This window comes from Lucilia cuprina, chromosome 4 (genome assembly GCF_022045245.1).
Source record: "Lucilia cuprina isolate Lc7/37 chromosome 4, ASM2204524v1, whole genome shotgun sequence".
NCBI lineage: Eukaryota > Metazoa > Arthropoda > Insecta > Diptera > Calliphoridae > Lucilia > Lucilia cuprina.
The window spans coordinates 84,281,923-84,305,848 of NC_060952.1; the positions used below are offsets into that span (position 1 = coordinate 84,281,923).

At 30.4% G+C, this 23,926-nt stretch overlaps 1 protein-coding gene across 10 annotated transcripts in view; it reads right to left on the reverse strand.

Moving 5' to 3' along the window:
* Nucleotides 1-23,926, reverse strand: part of LOC111684952 (homeobox protein prospero) — a 135,365-nt gene that overhangs the window by 80,434 nt on the left and 31,005 nt on the right. For all 10 annotated transcript variants that reach the window (XM_046950554.1, XM_046950545.1, XM_046950555.1 and 7 more), the window contains one exon: nt 22,528-22,576. The gene's annotated coding sequence lies outside the window, so the exon portion shown is untranslated. The remainder of the gene's footprint in view (nt 1-22,527; nt 22,577-23,926) is intronic.

Consider the following 23,926-nt stretch of genomic DNA (forward strand, 5'->3'; position numbering starts at 1 on the left):
TATAGAAATTATATATATTTTTTTTCTTTTTGTTTATCATACTACTCATCATCAAATTGCAAGAAAATAGGGAAAAACTTTGTTAGAATTGTTGGTTGGTAGTTGTTGATGTTGTTGTTATTATTGTTGTCAACTTAGGACCAGTTGTTTCAATTCATTTTCCTTGTAAAGTGTGCAGTTGTTTCGAATGTCATTGATTTTATGCTTTAGTGAAATTTTAATTTGAATATTAAGATTTAATATGCCATAAATAATGTAGTTAGTAATAAATTTATACATACATACAGAAAATTATGATTTCTTTTGTTGATTAATATCCGAAAGAGGGAAAAAGTTTTGTTGACACTTTAACGTTGGTTTGCACCGATGGGAAATAATGTGGTTTGTTTGAAGATAATAATTTGAATTTTATAGCGAATTATGAAGAGTTACTTTATTATATTTTCTTAATTTCCAGTAATTGTCAAAAATATCATAGTATTCATACATTTTAATTGAATGTATTCAGATATCTTATTCAAGGTCTTAATGTTTATATCTATTACTACATACATATTTGTTCTAATTACACTTTGCTTACAAAATTTCGTTTAACTTTCAATTTAATTATTTTTCTACGGGTGCCTCTACTTTGGGTTTTTCATAATTGTCTTGTATAAATTAGTTGCTTTTAATAAAATGCAATTTTTGCATAAACTTAAATTAATCGAATATTATAAAAGTTGGTTTTATTTTGACAATGCTAAAGTAAAACCATAAAAGTAGGCCGTTTAATAGTCACTTAAATGCGGGTATTTTTAATGTTCAATATTGTTGAAGGAAAATTTTTATAAAGATTGTTGTATAAGTATACGAAAGCTTAATTAACCCTTTTGCTGTCCGAATGTACTCAAAAGTAACGTTATATATTTTCAATATTTTAGTATTTAAGCGATATAAGTTTGCAACTAACATAATAACGAATTAACTAACTAACTAACTAACTAACTTACTAACCAACTAACTAACTAACTAACTACTCTGTTTTCTTTCAACAATGTTCCTAGGATACTTGGGCCTAAATGGAGTGAATGACTGTCAATGCCAAAGAAAGTGCTCCAAAGTTTCACTGTCCTTTACACATGCTCTACATTCGTCTGAATACGCATGACCAATTGTTGCAGTAATCATTTGCGTCCACTCAGAACACAAACCTCAGAATTTCTCGTACTGAAGAGATTTCTCGTCCGGCTGTCATCTGGGTCAACTTTGTGGATCTACTAGTAACCTTAGTTTAACAGGAGGATGTTTAAGCATTAAATCCGAAAAAACACATAGGAATCAATCGTACGCTTCTTATCATGAAAAAAGGAACTGAATAAATTATTTTTCAGTGTTCAGAAACTTAGTTTCCTTAACGTAATTCCTAAGAATCTTCCAATCAGTTATTCAGGAATGAGATTTCCTGAATAACATCATTTCCAAGATACTTCGATCTAACTTCGAAATATGCCTGGCAATGGCAAAGAAAGTGCTCTATAGGTTCACTTCCCTCTCCACATGCTCTACATACGTTTGAATACGCACGTTTTATTTTGCATAGATGTGTTCGTAATCCTGTGTGTCCACTCAGAATACGTATCATTATACTAACTTCATAATTGCTCATTTTGAAGAGATTTTTCATCTTGCCCTCATCAGGGTCATCTCATAGGATCTTCTCGGTTCTACCCACTGCTTCATTATTCCAAGAGGCCTTATAGGATTCTCTCACCCATATCGGTTTTGCGTTTGTCGGGTTAACTGCCGCGAGCTCCCTTCCTTTAAAGCTATTACATTCGTCCTTTTGTTATCGACTACTCCCCAATGCACTAGTTCCATATGATGTGAACCTTACCTCTGGGAGAGGTATTCTATTCAGTTAAAGCTTTCTTAGAATCCAATACAATTGCCTTCAAATCCAATTTACACACTCCGTTATTCCTTGTACTTCTGCCAGTAAGCTTGTGTTTTGATTTGATAAATGGTGGTATATTTCTGCTTCTGGATCTTCAATATAGAACACCAGACCTATTCTATCCCTCAAATTAGAGCTATCCGTATTACAACGGATTCCTACTGGTAGTTGCTCTAATGTTCCACTTGACCAAAACATTCTTCAGAATTTTTGACAAAATATCGCAGTGAACAACTTCAACTACCGGGTGAGCTGATTAAACGACTCAAATTGTGTGTTTAAGAATCACAAGCCGGTGTAAATTTTTGTTGGAATAGGCTCTGTTGATTCGACAACAACATCTGAAGACCTAATCGGCAGACTGAAATGTTTATCCACTAAGACCAAGACTTGTTCATACTAACAGAGAACATACTTGGGTAAATTTGAGAGTAAATCCTGAAGGGTTTCTGAAACATTGCTTGAGAAAAACACTCGATCGGTGTACCGGTGGGTGAGGTCCGCATATCCATACAACCACCCAATAACATATACATACATACATACATACATACATACATACATACATACATACATACAATCACTCCTCTGTGGGGTATCTGTTGTAAAATAGCGGATTGTTTCCTCCTAGCATTAACTGGAGCATTCCTCTATTGGCTATTGGACATTTCTAATTAACGCGTTAGTTATAACATTCTAAAAAAAATTCTATCAACATTTGAAAAGAACATAGAAACTTTGTTTTAAGTAGACTTTCTTTACAACCCTCAAAAAATATAATTAATTACAACATGATCTATAGGATCATTAAGTAAACAAAAAAATACAGCAATAAAATAAGATAATAAAAATTTTCTCAAACTTTTGTAGTTTTCTCAATAATTTTCTTTTTTACTAAACAACAACATATGGTATTGAAATTTCCTTCGCATACTGGATCTACAGCAAAAAATACATACAAAGAAATTAAAACTTAAAAATCATTGAGGCGTAAGTAATACGCGACATTACAACATGTGAGCGTATTCGATGAATTAAACATTTTTAATAGACAAGCGAACATAAGATTATTATTTCTAACTATAAATGAAAATTTTACATATTATCCTCAAGAAATAACTTTGATCTTTACCTACAAAAAAGTCAATTTTTTATTTTCTTTAAATTTAATATCTCTATAGTTCTAAGTCATTTAAGATTGTCTAAAGCACGTTTGTATTTTAAATATTGAAATTAGTTGGTGGAAATAAAAAGGTGCAAAAAAAGAGCAAAATCATTTAGGGGTAATAATAGAATCCTTAAAATTTATAGAACGTGTTTATGTTTATGCTGTAATCAATATCACCAGCATGTTGCACATTTCTTTGATTTATTTTATTGAATTTTAGTCTTTTTATTCTTAACATATCCGAACATACATACATATATCTACCTTTAAAATGCATTTAAGATTTAACATCATGCATGCATGCATCTTGCAAGGTTTTTTTTAAAAAAAAAAAAGATTTTTGTAAAAATCATCTGCTGCTGTTGTCTGACAAATGTGCAAAACTTGTATTTGTATTTATTTCTTTAGTTTCATAGTTCTTTCATTTCATCTACACTTAACCTTCTGTCATCTTTTTTTCTTCAGTTATTTTCAAAATCTTTTGATTTTTAACATCTGATCACAGGAAATCTTTTGAATTGATTTTCTGTTTGTGTGTGCGTGTGTTTTTTTTTTTTCAAATGTATTGTTTGTTGTGATTTTATTCCTTAATAAATATGATCATTGTTGTCATCTGCTTTTTTCCTTCTTCGTGCATGTTATTGGTTTTTTGTCTTAAAATGTTTAACGTTTGTTGTCGTATCTTCCGATCTCTTATTGTATTAACTAATATCAGGTGTTAGATAATAGCTCGTGCTTAAAGATTGTAGTATATGATTTCGGTTGTTGTCTGTGATGATCATTGAGAGCAAATCTTATTGTAAACAAATATGTATCAGTAATAAACCACAGAAGTTACAAAAAAGTTTCAAAGTAATAAATACACTTAATCGTGCATATCTATCCTCTTTTGTGAGCATATGTTTCAACACGATCTTCAAGATCTCACTTTATTTATATTTTTTGTTTAATTAATTGAGATCATGATATAAATCAATTTAGGCAAGTTTATATAGATCGCAATCCCGATCGAATTATTATAAATTCCACCGATCTGTTTAAAGTTTACACAGATTTTCTCATCAACCGCAGATTCTTGTAAAACTTGTCATAAAGACTATAGATCTTTTTGTTCTTCAACCACAATCGTTTAATTAAATCATTGCACTTTTTCTAGTCTATTTACCGTTAATGATCGTGATATTATTGCAAATCCGTTTTAGCATCAATCGATCTATTCTTTATACAGATAAATATCAGCATTACCAGTTGATTATTATATAAACCGATTCTTTCTTCAATTACAAGTCTTTAAAGATATCAATTTTACAAATATGTATTGAGATCAAAACTTGGATCGATCATTGATATTTATATGTATATCAGTTTCATATTATTCGCAAATACTTATAGAGACGAATTTCACCATCTTTACATAGATCATTATATAGATCGACTCTCTATTCAATAGTTAAATTTTGTTCGTTTTTAAGGAGTGATATTAAAGACGGTCAGCTTTTCATCAGTTTAAATTCTAATTGTCAATATGTTTTTTCATGCATTACTATGTAATAAGTGGTCGTTACCAATATCATCATTTGTTTTAAGAGAAAGTCTGATAAGCACATTTGTAGTTATTATTTGTCTGTTTACCTGGTAAGTAAAGCTATGGTTAACTAGAGGAATTGAACAAAGCTATTAAATCGCTAACAGCTGTATAACGTTAAGACTCGAGATAAATTGATTTCACTAAATAGATTGATTGATTTTGAAAGAACTTTTGAATTTGCGACTTGCTCTAGAAAAATATTTAAATAAAAATATTAGAATTACATGCTTCAAATGCTCTATGCCATTTGTGTTTAGGAGATCTCTTTGTAGTTGTGTGTATCTTACATCTAACTCATTTTATCGAAGAAGTCTAAAAAGCATTTCATTTGAACTAATGACGAATGGAGCTCTATGCCATTTGTGTGTAAGAGGGAGAGAAGCAGCATCTCTTTAAAAATCAGAATCTAAAGAAGTAGTTTATTTATTGAAGAAGTCTAGAAAGAATTGCATTTGAACTCATGATGAATGGTATTAGACATTTTGAAGATTTTCCCATCTTAGTATTATCAAACTACGTTGAAAGAGAGGTGATACCAATATCTATAGCCTGCTGCCTAAACTGGCGATCGAATCAAATGTATACTCGGCGTTTGTTATGGGGGAGACTTAAAATTTTGTATCACAGAAATCGGTAGCTAATGGGGTACAGTTTCGGACTTTGTCTTGTTTCGGTTATTGGAGAGGTCCCATCGAGGAGTACCTGATGACTGTTTTAAACCCAAACTCTCAGTAAGGGAATGTTTGTTAAAAGTCGGTAAGATATGGTAAAGCCTATAATTCGGGATAAGTTCGGTGCAGTTGCCGAGACAACAGATACTCCGCAAAGGATTAACTGTGAAACTTAGTTAGTTAAAGTTAAAGGAGAATATATACACATCAAATCCGAAGAAATACACCTAGGCCTCTATCGGGCCTGTTGTGCGCTCCTTAACCATTGTCCAACCCACCAACTCCGGTATACCAGACTAGAACACTAACCACTAACCTACCGGAGGCCACAACTGTGGGACTTAGTATTGAAAATGAGTTGGTGTCAAGTGTATATGATACAGGATGGATACATCTCTGAAGCTTTACAACGGTATAGCATTAGATAGATATAAGTACATGACCAAAGCGCTTGCATATTGACCGGCTGAACCATATAAAAAAATTGCCACCGACATGTAAGAAAGAAACTTTAAGGGTCGATGGTGAATCGTCTTAAAAGCTAATGAACAACCACAAGATCACTTTTGTCACTTTTGTTTTAGTCAATCAGTGCAAAGGATTCGATGCCCATCAAAGTCTGTGATAAAGGAGATCCTAAATGATCATTTGGATCCGAAGAATATGTTATTGATGTTGAATGTATATAATTATTGATAATACATACATAAACCTTTCGAACAAAAGGTTTATACGATAAAGTTGAGACTGATAACTCAAAAAAAAGTAATAATTGATATATGAAACTATTAAACTCGATACAAAATCAAGTGATCTTAATTCCTAACAGTCGCTTTTAAAAGTTTTTATGCACTTCATTTTTGTACTTAAGACACACTCGCCTAAATTTTCTTATTAGCCAATCATAAGGGACCCCAATAAGAATCCAATCAGATTGTGTGGTTACCTACCGTAAAAGCAACTATATTATTTATATAAACTAATACACACACACACAAAACCCTAAAGCAATTGCGGCGAAAAAAACTTAAGAAATAAAACGAAGGAGAAATGACACACAAACACTAAGAAAATGACAAAATGAACAAACAGAGAAAAAACCCTCTAAGAAAACTCACACCACAAAAGAAAAACCTAAGTAGACAACCAACCAACACAAACCAAACATTCACACATAGATATGTACATATGTATATAACACCACAAAACCAAATCCACAATAATAAAATATATATATCTTACAGATACTCTCTCACTCAAACTTAAGAAAATTGTATATAGAAAAACTACAACTACCTACAAAAAAAAAAAAAACGAATACCAAAGAAAAAACTTCGCCGCAATTGTCTCTTGTCTTACAAGTTTTTGTGAGTTTCTTAAGGACTTCGTATAAAAAGGATATGTAAAGGTTGGTTTTGCTCTTTCCCCCTGTTTGCTTTAAGTAAATAATAAGTATGAGTAAATGGTTAAAGAATTTTTGGGAGAGTTTAGTTTACTCTTTAAAGAAAAATTGAAAGAATTTATAAATGACTTGAAATTTAAAGAGAATGTTTTAAAGAAGACGACTTAAAGTCTACTGTTTAGGTATTTCTGTTAACAGTTTAGTTTGAAATGTCTTCAAGACTACTACACATAAGTCGTCTAAGGATGTTGTCGGGATGGAAAGAGAAAACATTTTCGTTGAGTTTAGATGTGTTTTTGTGATGTTTAAGTAACGTGTGAACATCTTAAGTGGTATCTGTCTCTATGGAATTATTACATTTTTTCTTGTTGTTGTTGTGGGTAAGTTAAATGTAGCGTTTATAAATTAAATGGTGTTATATTACTTTATTATCTTTTGTTGTTGTTGCTGTTTTATATCTTTCCAGATGGCTGTTCTTGTTGTGGTGGTTTCTATGTAAAAAAAATATGTGTCTTTTTATAGGAGTGTGTTTTTTTTCCCAACTTGTCTTCTAGACAAGTGGGCGTTTGTTTGTAATAATAATGTGTTTATAAGTGATGTGATGCGATGCTGATGACAGTAGAGCAGAACGCAACAAAAAAAAAGGAAGGCGTTTAAAGTGTAATGTTTAATTAATTATGTTATCAAGGGATTTCCTCCAGCAGGCAAAGTGTGTTTGTAAGACAAAAGACAATAAAGTTGTTAAAAGAAAATAAGATTTTGTTGAAAGAAGCTGTTGCGAAAGAAAAGGAAGAATCATTTAAAGGAGGATAATAATTTGCTCTATTAAACATATATATATGTTTTTTTAATTGTTTAAATCTAGTTCATTTCCTCCAGGGTACGATTTTCATTCGAAACTAATCGTTCAAATTAGAACTTAGGGAAAAATTTTTTAAAATTTTTAAAATCAATTTATGAATTAAAACAGTTTTTTTTCTTTTTTAATTAGTTCAAGATTAGCATGACAGTTGGAACATAATTGACCTTCACTCTTCATGATTGACAATAGGAATCTCCAAGAGTTTAATACGACTATCTTTCTTGACGAACTTAACCCACATTCGATCCAACACTCTTCCGGTTGATATACGAGCAATTTGTTCAAGACCTAAAGCTATCATCATTATACGAAAAATCTAAATAAATTCACCGAGAATCAATCAAAAGAGAGGCTTCTCTCAAATACAACACTCATACATTTTCTCTAAAAACTCATTTAAGTGCATTCTGAAACTTTTCAAAGTCCGGCTGAGCTTTACTCCTGAAATTGGAAATCGGTAACTGCACCTTGAGATATATATTTGGTGGTCCAAATTCCATGACACCTTTAAATTGACAATATTTACTTCTTAGGTATAAAAAACTCGGAAAAATACCAGGCAATCTTTGATAGAAAAATGGCGAAATAATCACTAAACTATTCTAGCATATGGTGTAACAGAAGCATCATAACATGGCGCCTTCAAGCTGTATGAGTCGACCTGAAATTGAAGTAATGATTCGGCACTTTAAGATATATTTTGGGGGTCCAAACTGCATGACTTCTTAAAATTGACAATATTTACGTACTAAGGTACGTTAGATATGATTATATTTAAAACCAAAATATGCCATGAATCCTTTGATAAACAAAATGTAAAATAATCTCTAAAACTTGTTTGGCAACTGGCGTAACTTCCCACTTTCAAACTATATGAGTGGATCTTTATTCAGCTGCTTTCAAAAGTTCATATTAACATCACATCACTGCCACACATAATACTTAAAACACATCCGCTAAAGACACACTCCAAAGATTTCTTAAGGTTATCCAAAGCCCGCAAAATCAAGCTAAAGAAATTGTTCCTTCGAGACATTAGATATAATCAAAGTAAACATCGAAATACACCAGAATATCTTTGATAGACAAAATGTTAAAGAATCACCAAAATTTCTCTAGCAACTGGCGTAACAGAAGTATAACATCATCCAAACTTTAAATCATATCAATTGACCTTTATTCAGCTGCATTCAAAAGTTGAAACAACACTTAATAAAACACATCCGCTAAGGACATAATGCAAAGTATTCTTTGACTTGTCAAATGGATCTTCTGATTCTATGACTCCATAAAACACCAGGACATTTTTGATAGAAAAAATTTAAAACAATCAGAAAAACTTAAGTGCCACAACATCCCATCTTCAAATTAAATTAGTAAATCTTTATCCAGTTGCAACAACATCACATCAGTTCAATACTTAAGGAAACACTTCTGCTTTAGACACTCTGTGTTGATTCATTGTCCATCAGTATTTTTTAGTAATCTCTTAGATTTTTTATAATTATAATTAGAACACTACAAGCATTGCGGGCTTCTAATGCCTCAGGCCTCTTATATTATGTGGACTTTGATGAGACTCTGAATCAGATTTTTGTAGTTTGAGATTCCGACTGGCCTGTGGTTTTGCAATAGTACCGGTGGGCAGTAGTTCAATCAAATTTGGTTACAAGATCTATAGGTCCGTTTAAGTCATGTTTAAAACGATCTAGTTTTTGACTAAGTCACCTTCCAACGAAAACTAATCAAAATTACTTGCTCTATTAAGTCCCCTTACAAATACATATTGTCTAGTTTGATCGACTGTACTTCTGTGCTGCGATCAGTGCTCATACGAGTCAGGAATTTAAATACATTGAACTCAGATCAAAAGATATTGTAACGCAATAAATTTTCATTTTCGGAAATCTTTAAAACTTTATGTATTCACATTAGTTGTGATCGTAATTCACATGATCGTTCAATTTTTTAGTTTTAATTAAATAAAACTTAGGTCAGGATTAACTTCTTATTTGTTAATATTTCTTTAAAATTGGAAACAATTTCTATTTTTCATATTAAAGACAACTCTAGCCGCAACCATGACCTATAATTTCCCCCCCAACAAAAAAAGGAGTTGATATTATGGTTTCATATGTAGAACAGCATTTAAAGGTTAAAAAATACAAATGTGTGTTATTAGAATAACAACGTTTAACTACATTCACAATTTAACATTATCCTTTTTTATGTTTTTTTTTTAAATAAAAAAAAAAAATATTTTTTCAACCCTTGGCAAAATCTTTAGCCGAAATATTCGGCAAATGTCAATTTGCCAAAAAGAACACAAAAAAGAATCTCTGTATGTGTTTAACAATTGTTTAAGGATGCTTAAAAAAAGGACCCAAGGAATACAACAAAAATAACTACACATACGATAATATGAACACACACACATATATGTATATAAATACATTCTTGCTATTTTTTGTTTTTGTTGTTAAACAAATCCTGTTTTCTAGCTGTGTGTTTAAAATTGGAACAAAAGATTTGAAATATTTTCGTATTTTTGAAAATACAACAGCAACAACTACAAGAAGAATTGAAAAAATAACATAAACTAAATAAGAAAGCAATAACAATGTGTTGCAAATAATTGTTTTTTTTCCAAAGTTGTTTTGGCTGAGTGTGCAACTAAAAGTGGTGCATTATTAGTGTAGAAATTGTGGCAAATAAAGAGGGACTACACTGTTTCCAGGATAACATTAATTTCTGTTTCTATATTCTAATTAATGAAATTTTGATAATTTTGAAGTTTTTTTAATATCTATTACTCACGAAAAGCAGTCAGACGGACGGACACAGCAAGATTCCTTTGATCTCAAGGTACAAGGATATAGTCAGAAAATAACTTCCACCAGAAGGCAGGACACTCACCAACAGCAGACATACGGTGTGCTATGGTTAGAACGATTGGGGGCTTTGGATCTCAATGATCTCAAAACGGACATATCGTTTTGATCTTGGTCTCAAGGGACAAGGATATAGTTAGAAAATAGCTTCCAACAGAAGGAAGGACACTCACATATCTAGAACAGATTGCACAAAGAATCGGGACACTTAGTAAGTTAATAAAGCGCATTTCAAAAGGACATTTTAAAAATGCTTAAGTTTCAAACAAATCAAAATTCGGAGCCATTCATTAATGTTTATGCAACCACACGATTACCCCATCAAACAGTGTAACTGCTTAAGTAAGTAGTTGTGATGTATACAATAAATGACATTGGCATGGTTAAAGGTAAAAAGCCAAAAGAGGCAGCTGCAATTGAATTATTTCATTCGTAATGATGATGATGATGATGACGATGATGAGATGATGACTACAACTACGATGGTGATGGCAAAACAATACAATACGATATATTTTTTTTTCGTATAAATGCTTGTGGCAAACAACACGAAAACAACAACAATATGTATTAAAATTTGCTTAAAGCAAATGTGTTGAGGATTTTTGATGCTGCAAAAAAATAAAGAAAGATTCTACAAAAGGTACAGAATCTACACACACGTGTAATGTATTACATACGTGAGTTAGTGAATGAATGAGTTTATGTGTGTGTGTACTACTATTCAACAATAGTAGACAGGATCAAGGACACACATAAATAACCAAGATGGGCAAATAAAGAAGTTAAGCAGGGTAGGAAAGTAAAAGAATTACAGAAAAAAAACTGGTATAAAATTGTGAAAAAACAAAGGTGTTTGGTACAAATTATAGAAAAAAGAGACAGATTTTGGGCTCTTTTTTTCGTAGGGATTTAAATAACTGTGTTTTTTTGTATGTTTTAATATAGAGAAAAAGGATATGGATTTAATAAATATGATGCTTTGTTTTGTTTTTTTATTTTTATAATTATTTATTTTTTATTAAAAAAAGCATTTTTGGTATTTTTTTCCATTAATTAAGACTTTATATATATTTTGAATGTTGTCGAAGATTTTTACCACCATTCATGCATGATCGCTATGTTTTTGTTTCCGTGCTCCTTTTATCGCATTCCTCTAGAACTCTAACTTGCTTTACATTACATTCAATATATAGAAATACAGACGGACGTACAGAAATTTGCTTTCCTCTATGACTTTTACTGCGACTAATTTACGACTAGACAATGACTAGACTGTGACTAGACTATGACTAGACTATGACTAGACTATGACTAGACTATGACTAGACTATGACTAGACTATGACTAGACTATGACTAGACTATGACTAGACTATGACTAGACTATGACTAGACTATGACTAGACTATGACTAGACTATGACTAGACTATGACTAGACTATGACTAGACTATGACTAGACTATGACTAGACTATGACTAGACTATCACTAGACTATGACTAGACTATGACTGGACTATGAGAAGAAAGAACTTCATCTACATCCAAATGAGAAGCCGGATCATCTAAATGAGAAGGTGAGTAATTCAATAGAAGATCCACAAATTTTTCAATAAAATCTTCAATAAAACTCTCTTTATTATACATTTAAAATGTGTTTTGTTATTCCCTGCTTTATAGACTTTTAATAAGTTTACTTCTATAAATATGTAAGAAGCTTAAGAAACTTTAACTAGATAATTTTCCTGAATCTATAAGTTCAAGTTATAAGTTCAAAAATTTACAGAAAAAATCTGCTTAAAACTTTAATTGACTATCATGTAAACAAATTTGATTATAATGAACAAATAGACTTTTACAACTCGTTTTCATATATATAGAAGAAGTTCCTAAAGCTAGCAGGCACAAGCCACGCACGCGTATTTTTCCAAAATTTTTTTTAAACTTCTTTTCCTATTCAATACCACATCACCCCAAAAAAATAAACACAAAAGACAGTTACTTTTACAAAAGTATAGAAATAATATAAAAGGAAAAAGTAATTTCTAAGCGCCTGAATGCATTCATAAGTAAGGACATCTGTCGTTTATAAACAAGCTTTTCTTTATAGAAAAACCTATACTCTTTAACTCACCACTATACATACTTTTAGATTGATCTTTATAAGGGGTCTTCTATACAAATAGAATAAGCAAACACATATACACAGAAATTTTCTGCAAGATAAGAACTATTTCTATTGTTATTAATGAAATAATAAAACTAAACTCATGATGGTTTTAAAAATTTTCAACCCTCTCGCACAAGGCGTTTTTTTGTTTTGGCATGTTTAACACAACCACATAGAATAGCAATTGATCGACAAAAGTTCCTTTTTAATTTCAAAGAAAACTGTATTTCGAAAAGCAAAAAACAAAAACTTCTATAAAAATTTTTTCCACCATGACTTAAGAGAAAAGTTAAAACCACCCCTAAATTACAATTTGATAATAGTTTTATGTGCAGTTTATGGCACGAGTCCTTATTACAATTTGATCCTTTATACTTATGTTTTATTTACAACGAGACTTTCAAGTCATACTGTCGAGTTGTCTGTCTGTCTGTCGTTATACGATCACTTTTATTCGAGCTGTAGTGTTTGCTTTTGAGGAATTAATAAAAGGTGTGCGTCTTGCTGTGCTGTTTGTTTGTTGGAACGTTACTTCAATTTTAAGAGTTTGTTGACTTGAAGGAGTAAGAACATCTGCTGTTTGTTTGATAGAAAATTATTGAATAAAATACGATGTGTGTTGAAAATTTGATTTAGCAATGAGGTGCTTAATAAAAGTAGGAGGCATATGTATGTTTGTGCGAAGGGAAAATATGAGGGTTATTAGTGCAGTGTATATGGAGTGTTTGGGTTCTAAGGAAGTGAACGTGCATAGAAAATATAACAGCAGTTGTTGAAGACTGCTGATTAAAACAGTCTTAAGCAAATCGAAAATAAGCAAAAATCTAGAGTTTATATAGACGAAGTAAATGTCAATGTCAAATTTATGGATAAAATAATAGTCGAAAGTAGGTAATATGTTAACAAGTCAGTTAGTGAGTCTCTTAGTTAGTTAATTAGTTAGTAAGCTAATTAGTAAGTTAGTTAATTAGTAAGTAAGCTAATTAGTAAGTTAGTGATTTAGTTAGTTAGTTAGTTAGTTAGTTAGTTAGTTGGTTAGTTAGTTAGTTTAGCTCTGTTTTACATACCAAGTAAGTTATTCCACTTGCCAAATATTCTTTGCTTATAACCAATTTAATTACCTATTTTTAACAAAACTAAAAAAATTTCAAAGTTGCCCTTTGGCTGTTAATTAACACTCCATAAAGTATCATCAAGATGTTCAACTTACAATTATGCTAATTTTCTACCCTTCAATCAAAGGTCTCACTTAAAAATATACATTTTATACTCTTTCCCTTTGAAAGCAAACTTGAATTTTTTTTAAAAGTACTATTTATAATTTAACACACAATAAAGCTACCCAAAAGAACAAAACCTTTTTGATTTCTTACTTATTGGAAAGAAATCTGAGTCTTATTACCTTAAGTACTTATTACAAGTTTTAAAAGGCAAAAAAAAAAAAAAGCAAATAACATTAACATGGCTATAAAACCATGTTAACAATATAAATACCTAAATGTCCTTAAAGGTGACAATGAAAAATTTTGGTTAATTTTTTTCATACCATTATAAAAGTAAAGTTTTGCGATATTATTTCTCTTCACTGGTCACTAAAAGTTTATTTTATTTTTTTCATATCTTGTAAATATTTAATGCCACAAGAAATCAGTACTATTTTCTTTGGCTATACAAATAAAAAAATCTTTCATTTGTTTCATAACCTTAATTGAGACGTTTTTATCCTTTTTTGTTTTTTGGTTTCTTGTCTTTTCGTTTCGTGGCGTTTTTTTGTCATAATTGTGGGTGGCCTCAAGCATTTGCCCAGCCACACTTAAGGCGTTGCAAAAAGACACTTGTCTTAAAACATTTTTATACTCTCTCTCATCCTTATTCACACCCACACACTACACCTTCCTGTACTGTTTACGTAGCTAGAAGTTGTTGAAATTTTCTGACTGTAATATCTCTTGACTTGTTCTTGTTATTTTGTTTCGTCTTTGCTTTATTTCCTGTAAAATTTATTTTTTGTTTTTCTTGGCGAAAAGTTTATAAAATCATTATTGTTGAAAATATTCTTGATTATGGCTAAAGATTCTTGCTTACATGTTTATTTGTTTATTTATGGCCAGCTAAAGGTTACAATATGGTCATAAATAAGAAATAAATTTTATGGTTTTTAATAAGAACAGGAAGTTAAACAAGAAGTTTTACGTTGCTCTGTGTTTTCTTTATCTAACAAGTACTTTGTTTAAATATCTTTTTATTAAGAAAGTTGAGAAAACTTTAGATCTTTGTTTATTGGAGAGAAGGGAATAGGTAATAGGGAGATTTTTTGTATGTAGTATGGATTATGAGTTAAAGATCTAGCATTATAATGGCTTTAAGTAAAGTTTAGGGAGAATTTGCCTCTAACTAACTAACTAACTAACTAACTAACTAACTAACTAACTAACTAACTAACTAACTAACTAACTAACTGACTAACTAACTAACTAACTAACTAACTAACTAACTAACTAACTAACTAACTAACTAACTAACTAACTAACTAACTAACTAACTAACTAACTAACTAACTAACTAACTAACTAACTAACTAACTAACTAACTAACTAACTAACTAACTAACTAACTACCTAACTACCTAGCTAACGCTGTCAACGCCGCCAAACAACCACCGTTCATCTTCTCGAATAATCATCGTTCAACGATCGCATCCCGAATAATCGTTTAACGATCTCCTCCCGAATAATCAGCGTTCAACAATCACTTCCCGAATAATCATTGTTCAACATCATTCAACGATCACTTCCCGAATAAGCATAGTTCAACGATCGCCTCCCGAATAACCATCGTTTAACGATCACTTCTCGAACTGACTAACTAACTGTCTTAAACTGTAACTAATGATTTATCCAATATTACACCAAGACCTCATACAACCATATGCTGCGAATATGGCTTCTAAGCTTTAGTGAAATGCCAAACTGCTTACACTATGCTTTTAACTAGATTTCTTTTAATTCATTCATTAAACTTTTAATTTAATACTATATTTAAAGTTCTTCTCTACAATTTATTAAGAATCATTGTAATGTAATGCTACTACTTCCTTCATCTACTATTCCTCTTTTCCGTTTAATAGTTTTGTAAACTATTTTATCTAATTTTATGCTTGATTTAATGTTTTAATAGTTTCTGTTCTTTTTTTTTTGCTCGCTTCTTTTTTATTTAAACTTATTTTTATCCTTGTATCAGTTACGTTTTGTTTTTTTTTTGTTTTTGTTTTTAAAGGGAGAGATTTTTTTCTTGCTTCTTTAGCATTTCTTGTCCATGTTCTTATATTTCCAATCTATTGTTTTACTGTGTACGATTTTTTTTTTGCGTTGTAGTTCTAAGTTTTGCATATAGCCTTTTTTGCTAGCTTTTTCTCATAAACATCGAAAAGGTTTATTGTGTTAATCAAAAGTTTGTTTTTTTTTGTATATAGTTTGTTTTAAACAAATTTTTTGTATTTTTTTTTTTATTTTCTAATATGAGTCTAGTAGTTGTATAAGAAAAAGTTTTAATTAAGAAAACCTTCAAGTGATTTATCGATTAGTGCTGGTAAGACGAGTGTTAATCAGGAAGGAGGGCCAGTTATTTAAATTGTTTAATAGTTTAAAAAAGTAAAGTTTAAGTTAATGATTTTAATTTTAGTTAAGATCCAACTAAATAAAAAGGATTATTCTATTAGAAAATAAATCAAAATTTTTGAAGACTCTGTAATCCTTAGATAACTATTTCAATATATTTCTAAGTAAATATTTGCCGCACACGTTTAACAATATATTCAGAATATCAACATCAATAAAATTCTTAAATAAATAATAACAAACGTTTTGCTTTATTGATCCTATAAAAAAAACCCAACCATATTGCGTTTTTATTTGAAAACTAATCAAGTTCGTTGAATTTGCTGCCTTCCAACAATTAGAAAAGTGTGCCTTTAGATATTATATAAAAAGGGTTTTAATGATAACTTATCATTAAGCAAAAGGATTTATTAAATTATCTCTAATATTTATTTACAATTGATAAAGTTAACCTCAATTCATAATATTTATAAATTATATTATTTATTAATACAAAAAAATCTGTCATTACCCTTTGTATAGTTAAGCATTATACCTGTTGTTTTTTTTCACAAATTGATAAGTAAATTCAATTTCCCCCTTTTGCTAAGAAAAAAAAAACCAACTAAAATACATTTTCCCATAAACACTCCACCTTATTTCAATGATTTAATGCTTGTTGTGTCCCCTTGTTTGGAAGCATTCCCTTTTACTGTTTACTTATTTTATAATATTAAACATATTGTTTGTGACTAAAGCTATAAAAACACCCTAAACACCTCTTATTTCCGTTAATTGTCATTTGCATTTCCTCTGGAGTTTTTTTCTTTGTTGTATTTGTTAAATATTTCCTCCCGCTATATCCTGTGTTATGATTAAGTTTACGCCTTTTTCTTAAAAGTTGCATTTTTAGAGAAAATTAAGTCAATTGAAATTTAGCAGTTTAAAGAAACATTTTGACAACGTAACGTTGTCAAAATTACAACAATTCGTTGTCGAAATCTAAATTTTATACAATAAATTGTTTTAATGTTCACTACGTTGCATTTTCATACTATTGACAATTCGTTGTCGAAATCTAAATTTTATATAATAAATTGTTTCAATCTTCACTACGTTGCGTTTTCATAGTATTGACATACGCATGTCTATACTTCGTTAACGGATGTTATTAAAAAACGATAAACACTTTGGTGTCAATATGGTACCAGACGTGTATATTTTCTCTGTGTAACAGTTGAAAGACAAATAAGTATGAATGTAAAGTGAGTCTGAGCTAATTGATATAATTAAGATGTTTGCAGGACCAATATATTTTTTAACAAACATCAGCACAAACGCATAATACCCTTCTACTATAATGGTGTAGGGTATAAAAAGTACTTAAAGATTAATTTTGAATAGTTTTTAAATTCAATCAGGGCCATTTCAGTTTAATTTTTATAAAGAAAAACGTTTAAACATATTATTGTTTTAAAGATTCTTATTCATGTATGTTATTCCATATTCCAAAAAGACCAAGGTCTCACCATTTATTACTCGATTTTAAATCGTTCATGTAGCTTTATGTTAAATTTATGTTTTTAGCTTCAATTTAAAAAATAATTTAACAATTCCATTTGAAAAATTTGAAATACTAAAAAAATTTAAAAATAAAAGTACTCTATGAAGATCAAAAAGGTTTAAGGAGCATCATTTAAAGAACTCTGTGTGTTAAGGAGAGAATAGAAAAGAAAAGATGTGGAGAAAGTTGCTATGAAAATATGTAAGGAAAGCTCCATCCGTAAAACAAAAAACTACTAAAATGTTATCTTTTTAAAAGTACTAAACATCTTTGTCTTTCCAACAAAAATAAAACTTAGTACTTCCAAAAGAATGACATTTTTCACCACTTCAAAAGTAGCACTTCAAAAAAAGAACATAAGAATTACTTCCTGAGAATTACTTCAGATGTAGTGAATTTGGAATCAAATTCAAAGAAAATCCCTCCTATGACAAGCCTGTATTTTAATCATTACTTTTTAGGACCTTTTCAGTACTTCCATGGGGTAAATACTACTTCTATGTAGTGCAATTGCATCAGATAAAGCTGGTAAAACAGCTTCCAGTATTTTACGCCTAAATATATATACATATACATATAAAAAAATCAAAAAATTCCACTATCTTCTAAACTTACAATTAAAGTCACTGCAAAGTTCTAAATGAACAAATGCTTTAAACACTGTACTAGTTCTGTTACACAAAAGTAAACATGTTATTTCTCTATTAAGCACAGTGGGTTGGTAACAACTGATCGCATCGTTAGTTGACCAAAACAAATAACTACATTAAATTATATAACAATCTCTAACAAACCCACCATAATAATGGTATGTGCCACTATTTACCAAACAAATTACATACACATATTTTAGATCAATCTCTTCCAATACATCTATAACATGTGCTCTCTTTACCTCCCTCCCTCTATGTTGTGATCACTATTCACACAGGTGTTTTAATAACTTACTGTTGATCTGAAAATTGGGGTGGTTTTGGCAGCAACTTTAGGGCTTATGTCTAAAAATTATTTGTGATTACAAGTTATTAAACTTAAATATGGTACGTGGTACTTGTTTGACGCTTTTTATATTATTTTCAACCGGAAATGCAAGCATTTGCTGCTGTATGCTTTTTTTGTAGTTATTAAAAACGGAACTACTGTTGAAAGATTTACTGCTTATGATCTATTGAATTATGAAAAAAATGAGAATAGGAACTATGCTGAGTAGACTGGAAAAGATTGAATATTAAAGGTACATGACAATAAATGCAAGTCAGTTGAATAGGAATGGGTGAATTTTTGACGCAGTTATAAAGTTTGATTGAAAAGGGTTATTTTTAATAATAGATAAAACAAGTAAGAAGTTATAGTCGGGCGAGACCGACCATATAATACCCTACACCTGTATACGAATAAAATGTGATTTAGTTTTCATAATAAAGCATTTAAGTGGAATTGTATCTTGCCTCAGATATACTAAAGCCATTTACTGTTTAATAAAACTTTGGATATTTAATTAAAATTTTGATGGGGGCTTTTTAGAGGGGCTAGGGTCAAATGAGCCCTATAATTAAAAAGTTAATCAGGGTCATCAAGACTAGTATAGAGCTTGGTTTTGCAGCTTTTTGTCGAGATACAAATATATTAAACATAATTATGAACTTGGTGGGTTCAGTTCTATTGGTCCTAGGGGAAATAATGGACCGATGTTAACTATTTTCAATACGATTCGTCTACAGTACCATGAAACATCATGTGCAAATTTCATTGAATTATCTCCAAAATTGCCACCTGTAGTTTGATTACAAGGTTTACAAGCTCTATTCGGGGGTTCAATTGTTTGGGAGCTAGCTGAAATAATGGACCGATCTTAACCATTTTCAATAGGGTTCCTTGGACGAAGATCATGTACCAAATTTGATTCAATTCTCTTCAAAATTGCGGCATGTACTTTGATTACAAAGTTTACGTGGACATAGCTAAATCAACTCAAATGAGCCGATTGGTATAATTTAAGGTGGGTATAAAACTAATATTATTGTGCGTTACAAACATCAGCACAAACACAACTGAACTAGAACTGAACTAGAACTGAACTAGAAATGCACTAGAACTGAACTAGAAATGCACTAGAACTGAACTAGAACTGGAACTGAACTAGAACTGGAACTGAACTAGAACAAGAACTAGAACTGAACTAGAACTAGAACTAGAACTGAACTAGAACTGAACTAGAACTGAACTACAACTGAACTAGAACTGAACTAGAACTGAACTAGAACTGAACTAGAACTGAACTAGAACTGAACTAGAACTGAACTAGAACTGAACTAGAACTGAACTAGAACTGAACTAGAACTGAACTAGAACTGAACTAGAACTGAACTAGAACTGAACTAGAACTGAACTATAACTGAACTAGAACTCAACTAGAACTGAACTAGAACTGAAATAGAACTCAACTAGAACTGAACTAGAACTGAACTAGAACTGAACTAGAACTGAACTAGAACTGAACTAGAACTCAACTAGAACTGAGCTAGAACTGAACTAGAACTGAACTAGGTCTGAACTAGAACTCAACTAGAAATAAACTAGAACTGAACTAAAACTGAACTAGAATTTTATATGTTTGTAGAATTGACACTGATCTTATATCTAGCATACTTGTATCCTATCCGAATTATATTTTAAGTACTTGGATAAAAACCCCGTCTGTCCCCAATTCACACGACAAAATATTGTACAACTTCTAATAAAATTTCGTGTATCTCGATACAATACACGCCATTCTGTTTTCCAACAACAAGTTTGTATGAATATTTATTCATTCATGTTTTTTATATGCTACAAACCTTCATACACATAAACTTATGTATGTACGAATATTGTCGGTACATGTTTAGAAATAATAAAATTTTCATCTATAATAAAATTGTCTCACTGGCGATCTCAAAGTTTTACGCCTGGTTGAGCAAATTCATGAAAAAAACATCAACTAAAAAAACGCGAATTATATAAATTTGTTTTTATCTGACGAATGGTGGTGGTGGCGATTGATGTGTTGGATTTCTGTTCTGTTCTGCTTAATTCTAATAAATGTTGGAGAAATTAAGTTTGCAAATGACTTGTAGAATAAGCTTTAGTTATATGGTTGTTATTATTGTATTTTTACGGAAATAAAAAAAACTGAACAACAAGCAACAACAAATGATAATCAAGTATAATTTATTTCAAATTGAGATCGACCATGTATCCATTAGATAGTCACAGTAAAGTGTATCTACTACGACACAATAGATTAAGTATGAGTTGTTTGTTCGTTGGCTTTATACATAATAATGATTTTCACAAAAAAAGCAAAATATATTGTTGTTTTTTTTTCAATATTATTTCAACAAGAAATTAAACTTAATTTTATTCATTCGATGTATTCAAACGATACCACTCCCCTGGTTTGTTGAATTTTGCCACCCTAGTTTCAATCTTCCAGAGATATTTTTTATTTCGTTTTAGTAGAAATAAAACACTTGTTATTTTGTTATATTATATTTATTTAACTGAGACCGGATGCAGGAAAGTCTGCATTCTAAGTGTAACATGAAAAACCAATACATACTTAATATTAATATATACATACGTTTAAAATGACACATACAACAGGTACATTTATAAATATACATATATTTACTTACCTTAATATTTATATGTTTGTTGGACTTTGCTTTACAATTATTATTACTTTTAGTAATCACTAATTAATGTAATTATATAAAATCATTCAACCATTGTCTTGTAGAATATTTGGAATGAACAATTAATATGAAATATATAATGGCTAACTTTATAATACACGTCAGCAATTTTTTAAAATATTGTTTTGTAGATTTTTCCACAAATATGTATGTATGAACGAGAACTGAACTAGAACTGAACTAGAACTGAACTAGAACTGAACTAGAACTGAACTAGAACTGAACTAGAACTGAACTAGAACTGAACTAGAACTGAACTAGAACTGAACTAGAACTGAACTAGAACTGAACTAGAACTGAACTAGAACTGAACTAGAACTGAACTAGAACTGAACTAGAACTGAACTAGAACTGAACTAGAACTGAACTAGAACTGAACTAGAACTGAACTAGAACTGAACGTATATACATATGACTTCTCAGTGCAATATTACCAAATAATAAAACTGAAAATATTGTCACCCCACAATGGATTAATATGGCTACTTATTCTTGAGATTTCTTTCATATTCATACATTATGAACACATGAAGGCAAACAAAGTAATTAAGACAGAAAAAACAATAATAAAGCTAAACAACAACTAAATAAAACAATGGCCCTGTATGAAATAAAATGGCTAAATTAAAAATGTAAAGAATGTATGTAAAGTAGGCTGGTCATAAGCAATCTAAGAAGAATATTAATCAAGCCGCCAAAAGCCTTCAACTTTTTGCACAAAAAGAAAATAAAATATGTACATATGTGCATACGGTAAAATGTACTTTTCAAAAATATTTTTATTTTCCGTAAAAGTTATGGAATACAATTATACTTAATACTTAAGCTAACATTTCATCAAATGTTGTAAAGACTTTTTAATATTTTAAAGATAAGAATTTATATTAAAAAAAGGAGTATATTACGTACATAAGTACTTGTTATAATAAGTTTGTACTCACCAAAATTTAAGCGGCTTTCTCATTGGATAACTTCTCGATATGGTGTAACCTAAAAATAGATTTTGTAAAAAAGTACCAAAAATATTTTGATTAGTATTTCATTCTTTCAGACATAAATTTTTTATTATTTCATAAGATAATTTCAACCAAATGTAAATAAATTATAATTAAATTATTTTAATGATGTGTAATGTTATTGTGAAGTATTTTTGTCTTGCTAGAAAATGTGGATCAAATAATCTTTTTAAACAACGCCCCTTAATAAGCTGATACTTTTTAATATTTTGCTTAAGTCTGCATTTAAGATACATATGTTGTTTAGTATAGGCTGATAAGAATGCAAAGAAACGCCTCTTAAATCGTTATTCAGGTTTTAGAAAATATACCGAATATGTTTGGATAGGAGCTGATTAACTGAGATTTTACTTTGGAATTAAATAGTTTATATTTAAATTTAGTTTTATGTTAATTTTAATCAATTTTTAAAATATCACTGCTCCAGGATTGTAGCATCAAATAAATGATATGTCTGAAGTAAAACTGACCTACAACTAAACTAGAACTGAACTAGAACTGAACTGAACTAGAACTAGAACTGAACTAGAACTGAACAAGAACTGAACTAGAACTGAACTAGAACTGAACTAGAACTAAACTAGAACTGAACTAGAACTGAACTAGAACTGAACTAGAACTGAACTAGAACTGAACTAGAACTGAACTAGAACTGAACTAGAACTGAAACTAGAACTGAACTAGAACTGAACTAGAACTGAACTAGAACTGAACTAGAACTGAACTAGAACTGAACTAGAACTGAACTAGAACTGAACTAGAACTGAACTAGAACTGAACTAGAACTGAACTAGAACTGAACTAGAACTGAACTAGAACTGAACTAGAACTGAACTAGAACTGAACTAGAACTGAACTAGAACTGAACTAGAACTGAACTAGAACTGAACTAGAACTGAACTAGAACTGAACTAGAACTGAACTAGAAACTGAACTAGAACTGAACTAGAACTGAACTAGAACTGAACTAGAACTGAACTAGAACTGAAACTAGAACTGAACTAGAACTGAACTAGAACTGAACTAGAACTGAACTAGAACTGAACTAGAACCGAACTAGAACTGAACTAGAACTGAACTAGAACTGAACTAGAACTGAACTAGAAAACTGAACTAGAACTGAAACTAGAACTGAACTAGAACTGAACTAGAACTGAACTAGAACTGAACTAGAATGAACTAGACCTGAACTAGAAATGAACTAGAACGAACTAGAACTGAACTAGAACTGAACTAGAACTGAACTAGAACTGAACTAGAACTGAACTAGAACTGAACTAGAACTGAACTAGAACTGAACTGGAACTGAACTAGAACTGAACTA